This window comes from Protopterus annectens, chromosome 7.part0 (genome assembly GCF_019279795.1).
Source record: "Protopterus annectens isolate FY-2018-M chromosome 7.part0, PAN1.0, whole genome shotgun sequence".
In the NCBI taxonomy this organism is placed as follows: Eukaryota; Metazoa; Chordata; order Ceratodontiformes; family Protopteridae; genus Protopterus; species Protopterus annectens.
Genome location: NC_056739.1, coordinates 194826370 through 194833854, shown reverse-complemented (window position 1 = coordinate 194833854; position 7485 = coordinate 194826370).

Here is a 7485-nt window from a genome sequence, read left to right as displayed (position 1 = left end):
ACTTTAGAGGTATGTTTCTGAAATGCCCAGCACTCCTCTTCCATTCTCCCCAAATCAAACAGACACATGCGGAATTGATGGCACACGTGCATAGACGCTATCATCAAACTTACCAAACAACAAGCAAGAAAACATCCTCCTAACAGGACAAACACTGAGAACACAATGGCAAACAAAGTGTACCTCTCAATTGTCCCTGATTTTGACTCCAATTTTAACTCTGTTTCTCTTAAAACTGGTGACTTTTGGAGAAAAGGTAGTGAATTAAACTTAATAAATAATGACAATAGTTACAGTTATAGGCTTCCTTTACTTCAGAAAATAAATGTCAATCCACATTCTCTTATTCTGTAAATGTCTCAAGTTAAAAGTACTAATATTTTGATAGTGTCCCTGATTGGCCCTTACTATTTGTGAATTTTCCCATATTCTGTTGAGATTTGTCCCTAAACTGGTTGGGAGCAATGACAAAGGGTGATATGCATGCCTCTATAAAGCAGTGATGAAGCTGCAGGGGACCACACGGAGCACAATTTCATTATTTAGCTCTCCATTACACCATGCATACATTCATACCACACAGACTTGACTGCAAGTCATACAGACACCGGCATAAACATATCAAACATAGTGCTGAAGTATACCAGCACAGGACCTCAGAGTACTCACTCCCACCCAAAAAAAAAAAAAAAAAAAACAGCAGTTTGCATTCCTATTGAGTAAGAAGTCAGGAACCTGCAGTGTTTAATTGCAAGGAAACTAATATATATGCATAGATACCTAATGAATGAGATTATAATGTGGGAAGACCACTGAAAAACAATGGCTTCCCTAGACAGATGGCAGCAGGCAGCACTGTGGGAAATGTCAGTCACTGGTACTGAAAGGAATTGCCAAACATCTGGGCTCCAAGGTAAATGAATGGGTGGCCTGAAAACACAATGGCTTTTATGCAGAGCATGGTTAGATGTTAGTTAGACAGATAGATATAGAAAACAACAATATACACAGGTGTATATAAATAATTATTGTCTGGCAGCTAGTATAGAAGATTAAGGCACCGAGTTGTTTACAAGCTTCTTCCCGTCTATGTCACTGTCTGCCCTAATATTCTTACCTTGGCTGTCTTTAACCATTATCTACCTAGGTGCTAATATTTGATAATCTTTACCTTAATTTTGTTTATTCGTAACATCTGCACTGTAAAATTCCTTATTCATGTCTTATAACTAATATCATATGTCTGCTTGGCCCATATATTACAGGAACCATTTGCATACTGTTTTATCACCATAGTATTACATCACCAGTGAGAAAATATCTATTGTTTAGCATCAGTACAGAGAATTAGATGTCTTAAGAACTTTCTATGTATTCTGCCTTTGTCGTGAGTATCTTAAATACATCTCCTGGAGATTTTCTCCCTGGCCTCTGCTAAAAATGTGTTTTGTCCAGTCAACTTTTTTCAGTCAACAAAAGCAAACAAATACATTTCTGTAGTTAAGTCTAAAGGAATTGGGTCCTTCCGCCTCCATTTGTCTACTGTGTTTCTCTGAGCAAGTCACTTGACTACTCACCCCAGAAAAGGGACACTCGTGTCCAATGGGTTTACCCAGTTGACAAATGTATAAAACAAAATATATAAATAGCTGGCAGCATGTCTGTTATATCATTTTGCTGGCTACTGCCTAGCAGAGATTTGTTTAAGTTTACTTTGTTTTTCTGAAAAGCCTGCTGTTAAATTGATAGAGTACACTGTTACACACTAGTGTACATTACTTGCTACCTAAATGCTAGTTACTGCTCCTTAGTATGTTGCAAACTATACCAGAGCCATTTCACTTAGACCATGATTACTGCTCCCTAACAATGTGCTGTGCATTTTCTTCATCCAAGTTAAACAATTCTATGCCTTTCCACATACTTACCTAAAAACAGGACCATATCTGGATCAGCTAATGCCCAGTGTGGTTTCTTGATTTTGGAACCCCCAACTTATCTGACTGGTGCCAAACTAAGAGACAGCCACAGACTGTGGTCTAAACCCCTGCACCCCTGAACTCCAAGCTGAGGAGCAAATAAATACCTTTTTTTGCTTTTAAAATTGTATCAGGCTGCTGGCTATACTTGTAGCAAGTGGCTTGCTATAACTTATAACACACACTAATGAAGCACTCACAGACACTACTTGCTTCTTGCACTCAGTCAAGGCAGTCAGTCAGAAAGTGGTCTGTAATTGCACTTAGCCATCACACTTAGCCATCGACTGATCTCCTGAACTCATCCCCTAACACCTTGTGCACAGGACAGCTGCTTTCATCACCACACTACCTACATTTCCTTTTTCTACACACAGCACACAGGCTTTAGTGCTTCTTATCTAGTTACTAAAAACTCGTGACTATATATTTCTTTTTCAGTAGGGCATTTTGGTGCATGTTTATCCTTCTCGTTTATCCAGCAATTTTCTTTTCTCTTCTTCTTTTTCTTGCTTGTGTAACATTATTACACAGACATTAACACCACCAGGCAGTGTGAAAGGTTAAACACACATACACTTGTGGAAGCTAAACTGTCCCTGACCATTTCTGATCACAGTTTTAACAAGATGGGTGAATGACAACACAGAGTAATTCAGATACACAGGTACTTCCAAAGGACAGACGTACTTATACAGTTGCTTCTAACCACATTAACTAAATGCATCAGTGTGTTGCACGTCAGTCTCTTAACTGGCTGTAGACAAGATGTCCTACCACAAGCCAGTTATTAAATTGGCACTCTCTCCAGAGAGAACTGAGTTCACTCAACTAATACACAGTCCTTCCTCAAACATACAGCAGTAACTGCCTATACCCTGTATGCATGCAGAAGTGTGGAATTATATCCCAACAAACATCAGAAAAATCTCATCTAATAATCAAAATTTGTAGATGAGTCAATGACTGGATACACCCCTAGCCAAAGGGTGCATCCCTGAATGTTGGCATACAGCAGTGATGGTGACACTCCACAAATATGGATGCATCATTAATCCCAGGAACTACAGGACTACCAACCTGAGGAGTCTCATATGCAAAGTTATGGAACATATAACTGACTTGATTAATTATGACATGTAAAAATCATGCTAGACCCACAGCTTCTGTCCTTTTCAGGGGTAGTTCTGGTCTCATGACTTTGGCAAACTTCTTTGAAAATAATTTCATTTTGTATAATGTATAACTTTATTTTGGTGCAGTAGGTGAAAAAACTCTATGGCACAACTATAAAATTTATTTTGGAGAAGTACACAGATAGTATAAAAGCCATCAAATGCAACAACTGATGAAAATATAAGTTTTATGCTGTTACAGCTGTAAAAGCAAATGATCAACACCACAATTATTTATAGCTTCATCTGCATAGTTTCATCTATGTAGCATTTTTAAGAATTAGCAACACAACTACATATAGCTTCAGGAGTACACTGACATCCACAATTAAGATAAACATTGATCGCAACAGGCGCTATTACATATTTTTAAAAGTCTGCATAGCAGTACAAAAAACAATATAAGCTGTATATATCATTACACTACTGAATGTTCTTACTCTAGTGCCAGGAAAGCTCAAACCCAACTCCTCTGTACTTTTTGTGCAAGAATCTTGGACAACGGTAACAGTAATGGGGATCGCTGAACTAAAGCAGGGACATTTATTAATTTAATCCACTTATAAAGTTAAAATAACCTTTACTGCATCAATAAGCATTTTCAGAACATTAGGAAACTATAATATCTGGCATTATTCCCTGAATGTAATCGACAGTGAATCAACAGAAATAAAAAAATTCACAAGAAAAAGGTTAAACATATAATGCAAAATCATGGACAGGAAAGGTATGATCTAAAGAATTGGAAGCACAATAAAAAACATGAGCCCTTATCAAACAATAGCACAAACCCAAACCTCTTAGATGTTTTTGTTTAAGAATTTCAGATGAAGCCAGCATTAATGCAGACAAAGACAGAAAATCAGGGGCAATTATTAATTTAATTCACTTATAATGTTAACATAACCTTTGCTGCATCGATCTGCATTTTAAGAACAATGAGAATCTATTAAATCTGGCATTATTCCCTAACTGTCAGCGATTCATCATAAAATTAAAACGTTGAGGAAGGACAGGGTAGACATGATGCAAAATCAGAGGCAGTCTGCAGAATCGTGAGCACTGGAGATGTTACGCTATAAAGAATCAGCAGCACTAAAAAATAGTACTCATCGAACAACAGCATGCAATTGCTTTGGTTAGCGAGTTCTGGACAAAGCCAACAGTTATTGGGATAAAGGCACAAAATCATGATCATTTTTTAAATATTACTCTAATTTACTTAAAAAGTGAATGGAACAGTTGTTTTTATGACAACATGCATTCTCTGAAGAAGAAGCTACATGCAAGCCATAGTGATTTATTAGAAAAACAAATACAATTCATTTATGCCTCCTATATAAAAAAAAGTTACCTTAAATAATTAACAGAGCAAATGCTGGCATGTGGATACGTATTTGATTAAATCCTGAACACTTGAGAGTTACCCTCGGCTCAGCCAAAATTAAAACAGATTGCAGACACTGAGACCCACCTAAAATTGCTGCAGAATTTATAGCTGGTGATGTAGCACAAGAAGTACTATTTGCATTACAAATGTATGTGACAAAAAAAAAAAAACTAAAATGTGGGAGACTGCGGTTTCACTGTGTCTTCCTTCACAACAATAAGATGACCAGCAGCAGTGAATTTAAGAGACTAGTTCCTGCACTCAACTCAAGGAGGGCTTACCTGCATTAGTAGGCAGGGTGAAGGAAAATAATTAATTTATAATTAAGAGAGAGGGGGTTTTATGGGTGACTAGAGTCAAGAAAGACATGCCTTAGCCTGCTGTGCACAAAAAAAAATAATGGGTGTCTTTACAGAGTGTTGAATGCTCGCAGCAGCAGCCCGTGAACAAAGCTCTTAAAAAGATGGATAGCTATACTAATACAAATAAGCATGGGAAATGGAGAAACATTAAAATAAATACTCCACTATGCCGAATTGAGCATTTTCAGTAGTGGGATCAATAGATAGGGGTAAAAAATTCATTCCAGAGGGGGAACTGTTACTTTGATTCTGCAGCTATACTGTATGATAACAATCTCCTTCTGATTAGAGGATCAATCATCTTCAGAATCTTTAATAAATTAATAGAAGTACTACATAAACAATTCTAAAGGATAAAGTAGTCAAATTCATGGCTTTTTAACTTTGTCAAAGACTGATGAAAACATGGAACAAGACTTCTGGATTTCTCTTAAGATAATACTATTCATAAGTTAATTGGTTTACAGGTGGTCACTAGACTAGTGGCCCTAAAGTCTTTTTAAGCCTAACCATTCATGCCTTATCAATACCCATAGACTAGAGTGGCTTTGATATACAATCATCCCTCCAACATGTTTTGTTTATGCCACAGACAAGGTTAAGACCCCCAGATTAGGTAACGCTTGTGCTGTTTGTTTTGTGAATGTGTAGCAGATCCATCAGAGTTGGATTGGAGAATGCCTTTTAGGTTAGGCATAGATCAGCCCTCAGTAGTATGTAGGAGACTGAGTATAGGGTCAGGGCTTTTAGGCAGGTCTCATAGGACATGTCATTTGCACCCTGTATTCTTTTAGTGAGGAATCTCTGGATGCCATGCAATGCCCTTACTTATAAGTTGTGCCATGTAGAAGGATTTTCTCATCATCATGAACACCTGGTGATCAAAGTTCAGTTTACTGTTAACCTGAGTTCCCAAGTCCCTCATCGCTGAGTCTACTCTTAGGGGAGGGTGGTTGACTTCCTAAAGGGTATAAGTAAGTGTTTTTCTTGCACTGAGTTTTAGGCCATGATTCTGGGAGTAGATATTTGTCTGTGTCAGACCATCCTGGAAGATATTGGCATCTTTCGGGGATTCAACAATTGCATCCAGTTTGCAGTCATCAGCATATCTGGCCAGTCAAAGGTCCTTTACATTTCCCTTGCTTTCAGAGAAATATATTCCAAACAGGAGAGCCCTGTGGGGCACTACTGGCAGCAGGTCTCTTGGTGGAGGTGGATTTCTCCAGCCTATCTTCATGTAGCCTATCCATGAGGCATTTGGCTATCCATTGAATGACATATGTGAGTTTTTTTATAATACTTGAGTGAGGTATTGTGTCAAATGCCTTTGTCATGTCAAGGTAGGCAGTATGCACCATTTTGCCATCATCCATAGTTTTAGTGACATTCTTAAAATCCACCAGCTTTAGAAAGCACCATCTGCCATTGACAAAACCAAAGTAGGATGGGGCCAGTGTTTTAAGATTTCCTATGTCATTAGATAACAATAATTGTTTCCATAGCCTTGCATATAAGACTAGTCATACTTAATGGTCTATATTTCCCTGGATCTGTTGATGGTCTGCTTTGTCCATTTCCTAGGGATGAAGCCTCTCTGGAGACTTAAGCTGAATAGAAATTCTAGTTGGCTCAAGAGGTTGTGTTTCAACATATTTAAGAGGTATCCTGGGATATTATCAGGACCCGTTGATGCCAGTATGTTTAGCCTTTTAGAGGACAGTGAGGACCTGTTTTTTAGTGCTAGTTGGGGGAGAAATGGTAAAGGGTATTTTCTGGGGGTGATAGGAGGATGATAGTGGAGCTAAATTTATCTGTCATTAAATTTACTATGTCCTGTTTGGCATAGGGGGTTCCAATTACTATTAGTTCAGCACATTGTTGGGTATTCCTTTTATGACTGTGCACATAACAGAGAAATGCTTTATGGTTATCCTTAGCCTAGGAGATTATTTTTGCCTCAAAGTTGGCTTTGATGGACTTGATGAGTTCTCTGACTTGCTGGGTTAGACTGATGAAGGATTTTTTTTTTGCCTGTTGGGCATAGCCTTTCCTATTTTTTAGACAGGACTTTCTTTCTTTTGTTGTACAATCAATTTATAATGGGGGTCCACCAAGGGAAAGAACAGAACAGTTGATCATAGCAGGATGAAGACTGGCAGGCACTGAGGATTAAAAATAAATAAATACATAAACGGACAACTTTCATCAGTGGAATGCTTCATCCTTACCCCCCGACCTATCCATTCCAGATGACAGAATCAGTGATGCTTTCCAATGATATATCCTGCCTGTCAGAGATATGCTAATCTGAATTGTGGGGAATCCAAGTCATTACTTTTCCATAGGTGTACAGTGCTAGCTGGATCACATGACTTGCTCAATGTCAAACAGTACACTCAAGTAAAAGCCGCTGGACTCAGATACATACTGGTGAGAAATACAGACCTCATTCATTACTGTTTACTCTAGTTTCCATTGGGAACTAAATAAAATAAAGGGAGGGTATTTAAAACTCTAATTTGTACTTGTTTTTTTATCTGAAGAAGTTCAAGTTAATATACTGGATGAAAATAAACACT